Source organism: Phyllobates terribilis, unplaced genomic scaffold (genome assembly GCF_046119375.1).
Source record: "Phyllobates terribilis strain yellow unplaced genomic scaffold, ASM4611937v1 Scaffold_7__3_contigs__length_470593459, whole genome shotgun sequence".
Lineage (NCBI taxonomy): Eukaryota > Metazoa > Chordata > Amphibia > Anura > Dendrobatidae > Phyllobates > Phyllobates terribilis.
Genome location: NW_027362767.1, coordinates 292,088,714 through 292,106,323, shown reverse-complemented (window position 1 = coordinate 292,106,323; position 17,610 = coordinate 292,088,714). Strand labels below are relative to the sequence as shown.

General features: G+C 40.1%; 1 protein-coding gene across 6 annotated transcripts in view; it reads left to right on the top strand.

The window, feature by feature from the left end:
* Window positions 1-17,610, top strand: part of NLGN3 (neuroligin 3) — a 126,379-nt gene that overhangs the window by 14,621 nt on the left and 94,148 nt on the right. Inside the window, exon 1 of one of the 6 annotated variants that reach the window (XM_073640977.1) lies at window positions 507-525. The exons of the other annotated variants lie outside the window; for them this stretch is intronic. The gene's annotated coding sequence lies outside the window, so the exon portion shown is untranslated. Of the gene's footprint in view, window positions 1-506; window positions 526-17,610 lie in introns of those variants that run through there. 6 annotated transcript variants of the gene reach the window in all.

Below are 17,610 nucleotides of genomic sequence, written 5' to 3'. Positions count from 1 at the left end.
GGTGCTGCGCTCCCCGCCCGGTCCTAATTTACGATCGGGATGGGAGGTGGCGAGGGGAGCGGAGGATCGGGGTGGGAGGCTGCGGGGAAGCAGTATGGGGCTGCGTGATTGTTTAAAAGCCGGCGGCTTTTTACCGCGCGCCGGCTTTTAAACAATCAGGAGAATTCTCCCACGCTGGGATGGCGTTCTGATGACAAGCTGGATCGCAGCTGAGCGCTGCCATCCAGCTTGTCATCCTTCACAGACACTGCAGAGCGCAGGCATTATGGGAACTTCCGATTCCGGTATTCGATATTATAAAAGTATCGGAATTAAGTATCGGAATTCCGATACAGTGAATATCGGCCGATACCCGATATTTCAGTATCGGAATGCTCAACACTAGTTGTGACACATACGTAGTGCAAAAGGAACGAAGCAAAATCTACTTTTTCACTAACCTGACTTGTTCTCTTCGATCCAACTGAGCTCTGTGAGGTTCTCTGATGGCCAACTGAATCCCCAGGAGACTGCTAATGAGTCAAGGTAATTTCAAGGAAAATAAAATATTCATTTCTGAGGAAAATCTGTGAGAGGTAATCTTGCTGATTCAAACATCCGCACTCTGATTAATTCAAACATAGTTAAGTTCAGTGAACTATATTGTCATTTCCAGACCATTAGAGATGAACAATTTTTAGACTAGATTGCCAAGTGAGTGTGGGACCAGAGTCTGTGTTGAGGTCCCCAGATTGTTGCTGTATTTATTACTTCTGTTAATAATAATAGTAATAATTAATGATATTATTATAATTTCAAATTTGTTATTCTAACTTTAAAAATATGGAAACAAAGAAAGCGGAGAATGCATAAGAGAATAATATGGGGAAGGTTAGAAGGAAAAGGAGCATAACTATGTTTTGCGTACGTGCCTATAAACTACAATTCTATCATATGGCGCACCTTGCAATACGAAAATGCATCCACATGGTTTCCAGGTAGCTCTATTCAATGCCCCAAAAATGTCAGTGTCCAGATACACAGTGTATGCAGTGTTCAGATAGATGGTGTCATACAATTCACAGTTTGTTCCATACCGAGTGCAAAAAAAAAAAAATGTTTACGGTGCCCAAATAACTTCACAAAAGGTCTGGATAGCATAATGAAATGCCCAAATACATTTAAATCACTGTCCATGCAGGGCCTTAGGCTATGTGCACACGATCAGGATTTGCTTGCAGAAATTTCTGCAGCGTTTCTGCAAGGTTCTGCACCTCTTGGCTGCAAAAACGCTATGGGTTTTTGATGCGTTTTTATATGTTTTCATGCATTTTTGACTGCAGATTTGCCATCCTTTTTTTTTGCAATGCATTGTATAGGAAAAACGCAGACAAAAACTCACAAAGAATGGACATGCTCCTTCTTTTAACGCACATGAAGCTCTGTAATAAAAAATGCTGGGATAAGGTTTGCAATGTGTTTTTGGGACCAATTCCGCTTGGATTTGCCGCGTAAAAAACGCACTGTGTCCACATAGCCTTACAGTTCTCTAATAAATCTTGAGCAGTTAAATTGTATACTGTTATATAAACAACAATTTTAACTGCAGTTAGGCTGTGTGCCCACGATGCGTTTTTAAGCGTTTCCGCAGTGGCAAAAACGCTGCAGAAACGCTTAAAAAACACTTGGTAGAAGGCCTGCCATGTTCCCCAATGATAATCTGCATGTGCTGTGCACATGCTGCGGAAATTTCCGCTGCGGATTATCATTGCGGAAAAAAACGCAGCACTACCAATTATTTTGCGGAAGTGCAGCGTAATCGCCGCCATTGACTTGCATTAGAACGCGCCAATTCCGCAAGACTGCATCTGTACTTGCGTAATTGGCGCGTTCTAATGTGCGGATGGTACCCGGGTGTAGAGGAGAGGAGAGTCTCATCCACATCCGGGTACCATTAAAAAAGTTGTAAAAAAAGAATAAAATAAAAAATAAATATATACTTACCTTCCGGCGGCCTACGCTGCGCTCCTCCTTGCTTCCCGGCACTTCGCGATGGAATGAAGGACCTGCGCTGACGTCAGAGTCATGTGACTGGTCACGCGACGCTGACGTCGGCAAGTCCTTCAATCCACCGCTGCCGGCAGCCGGGACAGTGAAGCAAGACAGCGCGGGCCATCGGAGGGTAAGTATACATTTATTTTTTTATTTTTTGACATTCTCTCGGTCACACTATATAAATCCATGCCGGTTGTATGGATTTATATAGTGTGACCAAGTTGACAAGTACTTTCCAAGTGATGCTAAAATCGCTTGGAAAGCGCTTGTCAACCCGCATGCGGAAATGCAAGTGAAGAACTCTTCACTTCCGCATGTCCCTGGCAGGAAAACGCATGTACAATCCGGATGTACAATCCGCATGCGTTTTTTCTGCCAGGGAGATGCAGAAACGCTCAGGAAAAAATCCTGAGCATTTCTGCATCGTGGGCACATAGCCTAAGGCTCTGTGCACACTGCGTTCATGGCTGGTGTGACTGATATGTTTTTTTTTTAATAGAATTCAATGGATCTCATTGCTTTTAATGTGTCCATTTAGGTTTTCATAATGGTTTTGATAAATTTGATAGTAAGAATTGAAATACTGACAGCACTCTACTTGCTGTCAAAAATTCTGGAACCACAATGGAATAAAACCTAAAATAAAGTCATGCAGCATGGACTGTACATTTGCACTGAACATACATAAGTAAGCTGTATTTTTTTTTTTGTGGAATACATAAATTTAATCTGAGTTGGAAACAAGCCATAATTTAAAAAATAGTTTGGCTATGTTGACACTGCGTTTTTTTTTTTTCCAGGAGTTCAAAAACCATGAGTTTGGCTATGTGCCCACGATGCAGAAATGCTCCAGATTTTTCCTCAGCGTTTCTGCATCTCCCTGGCAGAAAAAACGCATGCGGATTGTACATACGTTTTTCCTGCCAGGTAGAAGCGTTTGTCAAGCGTTTTGCACATGCGATTTCGCATGCGGGTTGTCAAGCGCTTTCCAAGCGATTTTAGCATCACTTAGAAAAGTGCTTGACAACTTGGTCACACTATATAAATCCATGCAACCAGCAAGGATTCTATATAGTGTGACCAAGTTAGTTAAAAAAAAGAATAAAAATGGTAAAAAATAAAAAAAAACATTATACTCACCTTCTGATGGCCCCCGGTCTCCCCGGCGGCTCGCGGTTGTGTAAAAGGACCTTCCATGATGTCATTTAGTCATGTGACAGGTCACGCGACCGCCGACGTCAGCGGTCGCGTGACCCATCACATGACTAAATTACGTCATGGTCCTTTTAGACCATCGCGAGCCGCCAGAGAGCCAGGACGCATCACTAAGGAGACCGGGGGCCATCAGAAGGTAAGTATAATGTTTTTTTTTTATTTTAAATTCTTTTTTTTACAGGTACTATGGTACTCTGGTCTGGATGAGAGTCTCCTCTTCTCCAGACCCGGGTACCATCCGCACATTGAATCGCTTAATATCTGCATGTGCACATGTAGTCATGCGGATATTAAGAGATTCAAATGGCACAAACACGCAAAATAATTGGTAGTGCTGCGGATTGTTCCTCAATGATAATCCGCAGCGGAAATTTCCGCAGCATGTGCACAGCACATGCGGATTATCATTGGGGAACATGGCAGACCTTCTATCAAGCGTTTTTTAAGCGTTTCCGCAGCGGAATTGCCGCTGCAGAAACGCTTAGAAAACGCATAGTGGGCACACAGCCTTAAAACAGAGCTGCTTCTGGAAACTTTTCTTATTTGGGGAGGTGTTGCAAAAGTTTGGGTTTTCCTTAAGGGTTTTTTAAGCTGTTTTGGGATATGTGCACACAATTTCTTTTTCAGATGGGGTCCGCAGTAAAATATGAGAAAACACTCAAAAGAATGGACATGTACATTTGTATGTAAAAACTACTTGTTGATATGGTCAGGCTTTTGAATATGTTTTCACCACTTCAGGTCTCCAAACACATCAAGCTTTTAAAAGAAGTGACATGTCTTTTCTCCTTGCATTTTCCGCTCAGAAGATACTTTGTACTTTTCAATACAAGTCATTGGGAAAGGTCAAAAGATACCCCAAAGATGCCCGAACATATTTTGGAGCATTTTTTTGCTTAAAAAAAGACCCTAGCAGTTCCTTCATTATTCAGTGGAGTAAAAAAAAACTAAGGGAAAATGGCAGTAACAAAAACCATTCGAAAACCTTGAACAAAAACACAGATGGCCAAAACTATTGTAAAAAAGCTCAAGAAAAAATTAGAAAAACGACAGAAAATGCAACCATTTCTTTAAGTTTCTGCTTGAAAAACTCGCTGGGTTTGTCAAGTTTTCCCAGGTAAAGCGGCTGGCTGTATTTCTGAAGCGGCCTCGCTGGCAGCTTTGCTGTTGTTCTTGTTCTTGCAGTTGTTCCACTGCTGGCGTCTTTAGCTTAATACTCTCAGTACAGAGAGCAGGCGGCTTCCCAATGGAAGCCATCTGAAGAATGATCATGTTACTTCTTTCAACCACTTTAGGCCGGTTTCACACGTCCGCATATCTCCGGTACTGGAGATATCCATGTCCCGTGTGTCCCGAGTGTGGCAACCGTGTGCCGCATCAGGATCACACGGACGGCGCCTGGGAATCAGTGCTACAGTTAGTGCTGTTCCCAAGCGCCGGGTGCTGAACACTGCACTCATCTTGTTTCCCTGCTGGTGCTGATCATCAATGATGAGGGTAGTGGTAGTCTGATCCCATAGTGTCCCTACCTGTAAAAATAAGAATAAAATAATAAAATCCATGTACTCACCTCTCCTAGGTGTCCCTCGCTGTAATCCATGCGACCGCTGCTGCAGAGGAGCCGGGGAGAATGAGCCGGAGCTGCAGCTCTGGAGCGGTGTCCCGTCACTCACTGAGCGCAGCTTCGGCTCATTCTCCCCGGCTCCTCTGCAGCAGCCGTCACATGGATTACAGCGGGGGACACCTAGGAGAGGTGAGTACATGGATTTTATTATTTTATTCTTATTTTTACAGGTGGGGACACTGTGGGATCAGACTACCACTACCCTCATCATTGTCCCTGCTGGTGCTGATCACAGCGCCGGCAGGAACCATGATGAGTGCAGTGTTCAGCACCCAACGCTTGGGAACAGCGCTAACTGTAGTGGATGTCATCCGTGTGGAACGTTTTGCGGACCGTGTATCCGCAAAAAAAACGGACTTGTCTCCATGTGGAGCACACGGTCCGTGAAAACACACTGAAATGTGCACAGATGGGTCTGCGTGTGTCAGTGTCTCCAGTACGTGTGGAAACTGTCACCACTCGTACCGGAGAAACCGACGTGTGAAAGAGCCCTTCGGGTTTCTGAAACTCTCGTTTTGACATTGTTGTGCACTGTGTAAATTTTATGGGATGCTTTTTCAGGCGTAATACGCCAGAAAAAGATGCCATGTGCACATTTCCTTAAAGACTTCGTATGCAAATACCTTTGAAAAGGTTTTGAAGAATTATGGGAGAGTTCTTTCTTTCTAAAGAGTTTTATACAGCCTTTTGATTGGACAGGGACTATTTTGGAGAGCTTTCAGGAACTGCTTCAAAGAAACTGAGTAGATAAAGTTGCAGAGCCCAAGGGGGCGGCCACATCCCCAAATGTCAGTCAGGTGCTAGTTCTGCTCTGCCCGCTTCTTATTTTGACACCTGGATGGCACTGTTGCTGTGTGATGGCTTTTACTTTTCTTTATCTAAAGATGTCAACTAAGTACCCTATATTTTTTACATTTGGTGCTATTTAGTTGCTTAGTGTGCTTACACATTGTTTTTATTCTAGGTTGTATGACCTTGGCCTTCCCAGCAATGGTATTTTGATAAAATGTCAATGAGATTCCCATTTAATAGCCATTATTGTATATTAAAAAGTAATTTTACTCACAATTCAGTTCTTTAACGTTAATAAAAATGCATTATAAGACCTGCACAAGTCTTCTGTAACAATGAGGCCATGTGCTCAGGTGCGGAAAGACTATTTTTTTATGCAGGTGTCCATACCAAAATATACAATCTAAGCTGCTCTAATGCTTTTTATGATTAATTTATTTTATGCATTTTCACAATTTCTAAAGTGTTTTTCATGTGGATTTGGCTCAGCACTTTTTAATGCTTTTTTTTTTTTTTTTTTTTTTTTAGTTCCGAGATGCTATGATTCCTCACTTTGAGGCACTGTTAAACCTTCAGTATTTGGTCAGTATTTTACATCAGTATTTGTAAGCCAAAACCAGGAGTGGGAGAAAAATGCAAAAGTGGTGACGTGTTTCTATTTCGATTATACTTTTCCTATGACTGTTCCACTCCTCCTGATTTCAGCTTACAAATATTGATGTGAAATAATGACCACGTACTTAACGTGTGAACGAGGCCTTATACTGTGTGCCCACAATGAGATTTTGGTGAGTTTTTGACTTTGCTTATACAGTGGGGAAAATAAGTATTTGATACACTGCCGATTTTGCAAGATTTCCCACCTACATAGAATGGAGAGGTCTGTAATTTTTATCGGAGGTACACTTCACCTATGAGAGACAGAATCTAAAAAGAAAAAACAGAAAATCACATTGTATGATTTTTACATAATTAAATTGCATTTTATTGCATGAAATAAGTATTTGATCACCTACCAACCAGCAAGAATTCTGGTTCTCACAGACCTGTTAGTTTTTCAACTACTCTGCACTCATTACCTGTATTATTTGCACCTGTTTGAACTCGTTACCTGTTTAACAGACACCTGTCCACACAATCAGTCACACTCCAACCTCTCCATCATGGCCAAGAAAGTGAGCGAAAACACTAAGCTTTGTTTGAGTTTCTATTTTTTAGGAGGATTTAGAGAGTTTCTGCTCAGTTACTACTCCAAAAACCCAGTGTGAATACACCCTAAGACTATGTTTACATGACACGTTTTTGCTGTGTTTTCTTGCTGCATTTTTTAATATAAATTAAAAGCTACTTTTTACAATACCAGCAAAAGCTATGAGATTTCAGAAATCTCATGCACACAGTTATTTTTCCTGACTGAATTGGAAAACTGTTGCTTATTTGAAATCTGTAGCATGTCACTTCTTTCAGCATTTTTACAGCGTTTTTTCACCCATAGAAAGCAATGAGTAAGTGCAAAAAAGCAGCAAAAAACTTTGCCATCAGTTTTTGCAGTGTTTTTAGTGACAAAAAGCAGGGACAGCAGGGTGTGAAACACATTTATTTTTGTAATTTTCTCAAGTTTAAATCAAAATGTCTTGGGCTCCTCACCTGAGCCTGGCTGTTAGGATTAGTACAATTTAATTAAATTAGTGATATATGTGAAAGTAAAGATTGCATGAACATCTCAATGCCAACCAATGTGTGGCAGTAAACATTGTCTGACCAATGTATGACATTAAACAATGTCTACCAACTCAATACACTGCTAATGACTTAGGCCACTTGTACAGGTTGAGTATTTGAGTTTTTATACGTCAATATTTGTAAGCCAAAACCAGGAGTGGAACAGTCACCGTAAAGCCCCCATCTCACATAGCAAGATCGCTAGCGAGATCGCTGCTGTGTCACGGTTTTGGTGACGCAACAGCGACCTCACCAGCGATGCCGCTATGTGTGACACTTTGCAGCGATAAGGCCCCTGCTGTGAGGTCGCTGATCGCTGCAAAGTGTCCTGGACCATTTTTTGGTCGTTGGCCTCCCGCTGGCCGGCACACATCGCTGTGTGTGACCAGCGGGACCAACGATCAGGCTGGTATCCATGGTAAACATCGGGTTACTAGGGGCACGCGCGCACTTAGTAACCCACTGTTTACCATGGATACCACTCTGCTACGGTGCGCGGGAGGTTACCGTTCACCTTAGCAGAGTCGTAACCATGATAAACAGCGGGTTACTAAGTGCACTTGTGCCCCTAGTAACCCGCTGTTTATCATGGTTACGAGCCTGCTCCTGCTTCAGCAGCAGGCTGGTAACCGGGAGCAGGACATCGTGGAAAGATTCTTTCCACGATGTCGCTGCTCCCCTGATCGCAGGTGAGCCTGCCTATTTGACAGCTCACCAGCGATGTATTAGCGACGCAGCAACGATCCCTGACAGGTCATATAGTTGTCGGGATCGCTGCTGCATCGCTTAGTGTGACGGGGCCTTAAGGCTATATTCACACATCTTGATTTTTTCATGTTTTTTTAATGCAAATTTGCAGCTGCTTTTTAAAGTACCAGTAAAGTCTATGAGATTACACAAATTTCATGCACACATCTTGTTTTTTTATCAGGATTTTGTGCTTTGCATGTTTTTTTGCAAAATAGAACTTCTTTCAACGTTTTTTCTTCGTTTTTCACTCATTGGAAGTAATGGGTAGTGAAAAAACGTCTCGTGTGAACATAGCTATCAGGTTTTGCTGCTTTTCTAGTGAAAATAAGCAAGTACAACAGTATGAAACACATTCATTTTTGTGATTTTACCATCCTGTCTTGGTCACTGAGATGATAGTTTGTATAAGGAGAGTTTAATTAAATTACTGATGTGTAAACAGTAAACATTGGCTGAGCTAGGTGTGAGATTGAACAATACCTGTGGCCTAGGGAGGTGTGAAATTGAACAATGCTTGTGCAACTGAATGGCAAACCATGGTGTGAAAGTAAATTGTGTCATACAAACTCAATGCACTGCCAGTGTCTTAGGTAAACTATTCCTGAACAATTCACCTCCCCCACTGTTACATTTGAAATTCTGTTTAATATGGTTTCACATATGTCTTGCATTGGTGACTTGTGTTCATGCTTCTGTGGTGGAAGCAAAGCTGAACTTTGGTATCCTGAAAAACGCATAAAAAAACACACCAAAGCCTGCTTTTTTGATTCAACTTCTTTCCTGCCAAGAGATCAGGTTTTGCTGAAAAAAAAACAATGTGTGAACATAGCCTTAAAGTATAATAGAAAAACGTCACCACTTCTGCATTTTTCGCCCACTTCTGGTTTTGTCTTACAAATACTGAGGTAACATACTGACCAAATAGGCCATGTGTTCTGTTCATGTGGCCTTAGTTAAACTATTCCCAACCAATTCATCTCCCCCCGTTTTTCATGAAATCGTATTAACTTTTTTGTTCAAAATAGTCACTATTTTTTCAGACATAAAAAAAACTTTTTCCTCTAAATAATTTGGTCAAATTGCCCTTTCTTCCAAAAATGTTTTATGGTTTCACATACGTCTGAAGTGCCATTTTTTGGGCAGCTGAGGGCTGATATTTTTAGCCTAGGAAGGGGCCATTAGGCCAACATGTTCCCTGGCTATTAATAACAGCTGTTTGGTTAGCCTTTTGGATACGTCCCCACTATCAGGAACCCGCAGCGCTTTGGACGCAGTGTATTTTCGCTGCGTCAAAAGCCCTGCGTTCTAATGCCGCACTTGTTTTGTCAGTATATGCGGATCCACCGCATGTAATGACATTTCAGTTGGTCAAAATCTGCGTTTTTATCCCGTTTTTGACGCAGTTTTTGTTTCTTTTTGGTGTGTCATGATTTAAATAAAGCTGCTTTGTTTTTGATACTTCCTGGTATTTGGCTTTGACAAAGCTTTATTGACATACATAGGTGCGGATTACATTTTTGATTAGTTTCCGCCACAGAAATGCACTAAAACCACATTTGCTTTTTTTACCTGCGGAACTTCCACACTTAATGCAAGTCTATGGGGGAAATTCTGCACGGAAAACTCAGCATACCCGCAAGGGAAATTGGCATGCTGCGGATTTGAAACACGCATCGCAGGTCAATTTACGCTGCATTACAAAGAAGGACAGTGGGCAGAAGATTTCTATAAATTCCATTCACTACGCATCAAAAACGTACCAAAAGCTCATGGTGTGAATGTAGCCTAAGGGTATGTACACACTAAGTCTTTTTGCTGAGTTATTAGAGCAGAAACTGGCTATGTGCACACAGAGTTTTTTCAGGCAGTTTTGAGGTGGTAACTGATAGGAAACTCTTCAAAAACTCTACAAAAATGCAACGTTTCCACTCAGTTTCTGCTCCAAAAATGCCTTCAAGAAACTCTGTGTGCACATAGCCAGTTTGCACTCCAAAAACGCTGCAAAAAGACACTTCCTGTATGAGGAATTGAATGTTACTATTTTAACCCACCTGAAAAAGTGCTTAAAAGATGCTAAAAATAGGGTGAACATATGCTCTGCAATGTCAAAAGCACTTGCTGTGCATATGTTCAGTGTTTTTGAGCGTCTTTCACCACGTCAGGGTTTGTAAGGTGTAAAGGGGTTGGAAGAAGTGACCTGACCATTTTTCAGGCGGCTTCTGCTCACTATTGTATAAGTAACGTGAAACAAAAAAAAATGCCGACACTAAAGCCATAGTAAAAGATGACACAACAGAAGCCAAAACAAAGACTCTTAAGGAAAAACTTTGCTGGCGTCTAAGATGTTGTGTGCACATACTCTGTAAGCTGTTTCGCACTGAAATCAGAAGGAAACTTTTTCAAAGAGAATTGGTTGCGGTTTTCGTGTGGATTTTGTAGCGGAATCTTCTTCAAAATCCTCGGCACTTTTTCAAAGCATTTATTAATTTCTGGTAGAAAAAGCAATATGTAAATTACTTGGTGCGTTTTCCATTTAGAAATCGCTGCAAAATATTTTTGTACATTTTTTAAAGGGTATATTCATACAGATATTTTTTGCCTCTACAAAATTCACACTAAAAAAATCTTCAAATATTCTTTGAATAAACTACCTATTGATTTCAATGGTACAGTGTAGATTTTTTTAAATGTTTTTTTTTAATGTTTCAAAATAAAATCAATAGGAAGCTTTTTAAAACAGTGTTTGATGCATTTTTCATGTGGATTTTGCAGCAGAACCTGGTTCAAAATTCTTGTAAAAAACTATTTGAACATACCGTTTCAGAGCTGAAGTGTTTTTGAAGAGCTTTTAGAAACATCTTTTTTCCACATGATGTTTTGACATTACAGTGTCAAGTTTGGAGCATTTTCCATGAGGAATATGCATTAAAGAAGTGAAATATCACTTTTCTCCTCCATAGAAAGATTTTCAAAACCTTGCCTGAAAAAACTCTCAGTATGAACAGCAAGAAAGATTTTCAAAACCTTGCCTGAAAAAACTCTCAGTATGAACAGCAATGTGTATTCCCCATTGAAGTCAATAGAGAACATAAAAAACAGCCTAAAAAAATGCCAATGTATTTTCTATCATACAACCCCTGTCAAAAATTATGGAATCACCGGGCTCGGAGGATGTTCATTCAGATGTTTAATGTTGTTGAAAAAAAGCAGATCACAGACATGGCACAAAACTAAAGTCATTTCAAATGGCAACTTTAGGGCTTTAAGAAACACTGAAAGAAATCAAGATAAAAAATGTGGTACTCAGTAACGGTATTTTTTTTCAGACCAAGCAGAGGGAAGAAATTATGGAATCACTCAATTTTGAGGAAAAAATTATGGAATCACCCTGTAAATTTTCATTTCCAAAACTAACACCTGCATCAAATTAGATCTGCTCGTTAGTCTGCATCTAAAAAGGAGTGATCACACCTTGGAGAGCTGTTGCACCAGGTGGACTGACATGAATCATGGCTCCAACAAAAGAGATGTCAATTGAAACAAAGGAGAGGATTATCAAACTCTTAAAAGAAGGTAAATCATCACGCAATGTTGCAAAAGATGTTGGTTGTTCACAGTCAGCTGTGTCTAAAATCTGCACCAAATACAAACAACATGGGAAGGTTGTTAAAGGCAAACATACTGGTAGACCAAGGAAGACATCAAAGCGTCAAGACCGGAAATTTAAAGCAATATGTCTCCAAAACAGGAAATGCACAACAAAACAAATGAGAAACGAATGGGTGGAAACTGGAGTCAATGTCTGGGACTGAACTGTAAGAAACTGCCTAAAGGAAATGGGATTTACATACAGAAAAGCTAAATATAAGCCATCATTAACACCTAAACAGAAATAAACAAGGTTACAATGGGCTAAGGAAAAGCAATCGTGGACTGTGGATGACTGAATGAATGTCATATTCAGTGATGAATCCGCGAATCTGCATTGGGCAAGGTGATGATGCTGGAGCTTTTGTTTGGTGCTGTTCCAATGAGATTTATAAAGATGACTGCATGAAGAGAACATGCAAATTTCCACAGTCATTGATGATATGGGGCTGCATGTCAGGTAAAGGCACTGGGGAGATGGCTGTCATTACATCTGCAATAAATGCCCAAGTTTACATTGATATTTTGGACAGTTTTCTTATCCCATCAATTGAAAGGATGTTTGGGGATGATGACATCATTTTTCAAGATGATAATGCATCCTGCCATAGAGCAAAAACTGTGAAAACATTCCTTGAAAGAAGACACATAAGGTTAATGTCATGGCCTGCAAATAGTCCGGATCTCAATCCAATTGAAAATCTTTGGTGGAAGTTGAAGAAAATGGTCCATGACAAGGCTCCAACCTGCAAAGCTGATCTGGAAACAGCAATCAGAGAAAGTTGGAGCCAGATTGATGAAGAGTACTGTTTGTCACTCATTAAGTCCATGCCTCAGAGACTGCAAGCTGTTATTAAAGCCAGAGGTGGTGCAACAAAATACTAGTGATGTATTGGAGTGTTCTTTTGTATGTTTGTTTTTCATGATTCCATAATTTTTTCCCTCTGCTTGATCTGAAAAAAATGACCCTTACTGAGTACAACATTTTTAATCTTGATTTATTTTAGTGATTCTTAAAGCCCTAAAGTTGCCATTTGAAATGACTTTAGTTTTGTGCCATGTCTGTGATCTGCTTTTTTTCAACAACATTAAACAACTGAATGAACATCCTCCGAGCCCGGTGATTCCATAATTTTAGCCAGGGGTAGTAGTAGTCAATGCTCACATACATTCAGAACTAATCCGCTGAAAGTTAATGTAAATGAAGTAGTAACTAGTAACATCGTTTAGAAAAAGAAAAGAGTTCTCCACAGTATGCTCTCAAGTACACTCCTCAACATAGAAATTACAACACCAAGAAGGGAAAGTCATGGAATTATGGAAATCACAGAATGGATAGACATGTTAATGACTACTATCAATGAGGTTATTAATAGTTGTCTGAGGAATGTTCTGCCACTCTAAATGCACTTGGGAAAATTATCAAGATCCACTGCTGGCAGCTCCCATTGAAAGTGCCGACTAATGATGTCCCAGATGTCCTCGATGGGAGACAAGTCCGGAGACGCTACAGGCCATGGTAGCACATTCGGGCTACTTACAGTAGCACTAGCGACATATGGCCTGACATTGTTGTGTTTAAAATTGTCTCCTGGGACACTTTGGAGAAATGGTCGTTCCACCACTAAAGTAATGTGACACTGATGTATTAGTGTACCTGGAATGAAGACTAGAGGGGTTTGGCTACTGTACATTATGCCACCCCACTCCATAATCCCGGGAGACATTCCCTTGTGAAGGCTTCTTCTTTTATCTCATGCTCAAAATCTATCATGGTGAAGAGTAAGACAGCAATGGAGGCTGGTCTATCTTCTGCCACAATGTTTCCTCCTTTTGATTGCTCCTTGCAATGATTGCTGGAAATTGGTCTGCAGGCAACGTGGGCAATGCCATGGAGAGGCCTTAATGAGGGAACTTGCTTTTTAACACAAAAATACCAGGCCAAATGTTGCTTGTGCTATTGTGAGCAGCCTGCGTGGTCTAAACGTGCTACCATGACCTGCAGAGTCTCCGGACTTCTCTCCATTGAGCACATTTAGGACGTCATTGGTCGTTAATCGAGGAAGCTGCCAACAGCGGATCTTGATGATTTATCCAAGTACATTCAGCGCAGCAGAACAGTTTTCAGACAACTATTAATAATCTCATTGATAGCAGCAAATACATGTAAGCGTGGGAATTTCTGCAGGTGATGCTCATACTGCTTTATGACTCAAATTATTTGTCATCTCTTCATACTAGTGTTTTTAATTTCCTAGATTATACTGAGTAGGCTACGTTCACACAACTATATTTTTTTATCTTTATCGTTTTTTTTCATGCGGCCCGAATGTCTGGATGAAAAAAAAATCTCAGTATACACTAGTCTCTATAGAACAGAGTAGAATTGAAAAGACTTCCCTAATCAATTCTATGAGTATGCCAAAAAAAGAAAAATAGGATCCCATATAGAGCAACCAAACTGCATCCAATTTTTACATAGGAAACTGTATTCTTGTAAATTTTAATAAATGCTGACATATAAAAACAAAATCCATATTGATGACTTAGTGAAGACAGTACACATAAATAATCATCCTTTTTTTCCTGGATGAAAATCTGACTTTTTTTATATGCCCATGCGAACTTAGTCGTAGTGTGAAAGCTTGTGATGTCAAGGTGACGTACTGTTTTTCTCTATATATTAATCATACTTTTTTTGGTCTTGGAAGCTTCTTTTCAGACCACATTTGACTTGCATCAGACTGTCAAAAAACATATGTTGATGAATACTGTTGTCCTTAGGCTTCCATTGTGCAGATGTATGCAAAAAACCCTGTATCCTTGGCCTGTGTTTGGGTTTCCACACTGAAAAATGCTGCGTCAAATCTTCACCAAAAAAGTATACAAAAAAAGTGGAAATGCAGCAAAACATCGTATAAAAACACAATAATCAGAGCAGATTCCTGTTGCCTATTTAGGTGCAGACACCTGCCGAAAAAGCACATTGTGAAAAAAGCAGCATTTTCGCACGTGGGAGCATGGTCTTAATGGTAGTTGTTGCAAGAGCGTGTCAGGGACTTGGTGTTTTATGGCACATTTATCAGTTCCTAACAGAGTTTTGTCTTATATAACTGGAGCGGATCACATTTGACAATCTAATCTCTATGGAAGCTGCCAGATGCTCTCTCGGCGTCCAGTATCGTAGTCAACATGGATCTTGCTGTATGGGTTTTTCACTGTCTGATACTTTTCCCTTGGAGCTAAGGTGTACCAGATTTATATAGCAGTCGTTTATTCCCTCAGAATTTTTCAAGAAAGTGTACAAAAACGGGGTCTAAACCTGAGATAACTCTGGGCAGAATAATTACATATGGCCAAGATTGCCAATTGATGGTTCATGTATTCAGTGTCTGACTGGATTGGCAAAGGCCCACCATTAACATTGATTTTTGGAGCCCACTGTTCAGCTACATTCAAAAGTAACCTGACCCTAGTATACAAATTTACGTTTGCTTCTATATAATATTAATTTGGCTAGATTGTTTAATGAATGATTAGAATATACCTTTTTCAGCAAATTGTGAAAGAAGTGTAATAGCACTACTCATTAGCATGTCTTGACAGGGGCAGCCTACCGGAGGATTCTCCTGTTTCCCAGTGGGCCAGTCCGAGCCTACATGTATCCACAGCTGTTATGGAGATTTTATATACATGTTTGGGCATGGATATGTCTGACAATGTAAGGTTCATCAAGCCACAAGAGTCCCTTGTTGGGTATATAAACTTTAAAAGCTTTGAGATTATTGTCAGCCAAATGTTTTTTGGGACTAAATCATTGGAATATTGGGCTATGTAGTGCTGTCATGGGTGGACCACGTAACTGAGCGAAATAATATGACTGCAATGAGTGTTTTTACTTAACTGAATCTGTACACCATGCTGTCTTTTTCATCCCTTGCCTTACATTTGTCATAATTGAAAAGCATCTTAAGAGCAATTAAAGGCACTTTTTGACATTAGTATACTGTATATCAAAGCCTGCTTGCTACTGTGCTAATAATATGCATGAAATGACTGGAGTGTTTATACCGAGCTCATATCTGCCAACATTCCCAAATTGATGCTTAGAGTAAAATAGATAACCTCTTTTTGTAAAACTGTACTTTGTTAGAATTATTTGTATATTTATTATTTATCATCCTTTATATATAAAGTATTTATAAATATCTCTACACCCTATGGAGCTTTTGGATTAAATTCTTACATCAGATATAAATGCACACAATGGCCCCAATTCATCGGGACTGGTGTATAAAATGCCTGATGAAGTGTGTGCTGGAGTAAGATGCACCAAATCCAATAAGAGGCATGGTCCTATTAATGAATTTGACGCATCTTCAGCTGCCATGGCCATGAAAGTCACGGACTGGCTTACATATCTGTTATAATTGATGTCTGTGTAATGAATGATGATGAATTTGTCGGGCTCGCTCGGTCATGGCCCCTCTTGGCCATGCTTTGCACACTTTTCGAAAAGTTGGCAAAACTTTTCAAAAATTTAACAATATTCCAATCAATTTTATGCCAGAAAACTGTCGGAAACGACTTGATAAATCGGCCCTTATTTATCCTGATGTTACATTGTTGAAATACTCAGATTTTCTTGTAAAAGGAAACAAATATTTAAGATAACATTGTGATTGCAGATACTTTTGTACATTATGCAGACTTCGATTTAGTTTTATTAAAACGATCTACAGTCAGTATCATAGTAAATTCTCTTAGTGAATCTCCACTTTTTTTTTACTCTGTCATTGTTAGGTCCATGACTATATGCTGCTTAATTTCTTAATAATTTCTGAATACACAGATTTAGAAGATTGCTTTTTTTGTTGGCTGCCTCCAGCCATAACAAGAGTGAGCATTAGCCTTTACGGCATACTGTCTTATTATTGAGCTTAGTGTATAATACTGTGCAGAATGCTATTTCTAGTGGAGTCTACATTTCTGTATTTTGCATTTTTAATAACGTAGCCTCAGTTACACAAAAACTAGAATAAATAAACTGCAAAAAAATAAAAGAAAAATGGTATGTTTTGTGTGTGTAATTTTTCAGAATGGAAAATATTGGCCTGTAGTTTGTGAAGGGGCTCTACAGTTTTGTCTTCTAGTAAATGAGCTGAGCACGTAGAGTCCGCTGGTTTTGTAATTGCTATGTGTTTCTAAGTGACCCTCAAGAGGAGAGCTCAGAAACCACTACTTATCGCGTGTGTGTGATTGCTTGTCCAGGCAGAGGAGCAAGCCATAGTACGTGTACGTGTACAGACTTTCTATGTGTGTGTCCTGTGCTTGGCCTTGGTGGGAACCATGCCAGCATATGTAAATATACACACTGCAAGTGGTCACCTCTGAAATCTCCTCTCTGGCCTATTTCAAGGTCACAACCCCCTTAACAACAGCAATAGCCATGATACACTTAGGCTGCGTTCACACATTGCTTTTTTTCCTGCGTATTTTTACGCGTGCGTATTTCCTGCTTTTTTTACCTGCGTTTTTTTTACACAGGTAAAAAAAGCACCTCCATTCACACACTGCATTTTTTCCTGCGTTTTTTTACGGAGGTGCAGGAGAAATGAAGTGTGAGGATGGACACCTGTATGTAATGTAATGTATGTGTCTGTGTTGTGTGTGTGATTGTCCCCCTAGCAGTGTATGTACAGACAGCTTCTGGCTGCAGTACATACACTGCTTTAAAAGAAAAAAACTATGGATACTCACCTATCCGATGGATGGGAGAGGTGTCCGGTCCCACCGCTGCCAGCATCTTCAGTGAAGCGATGACA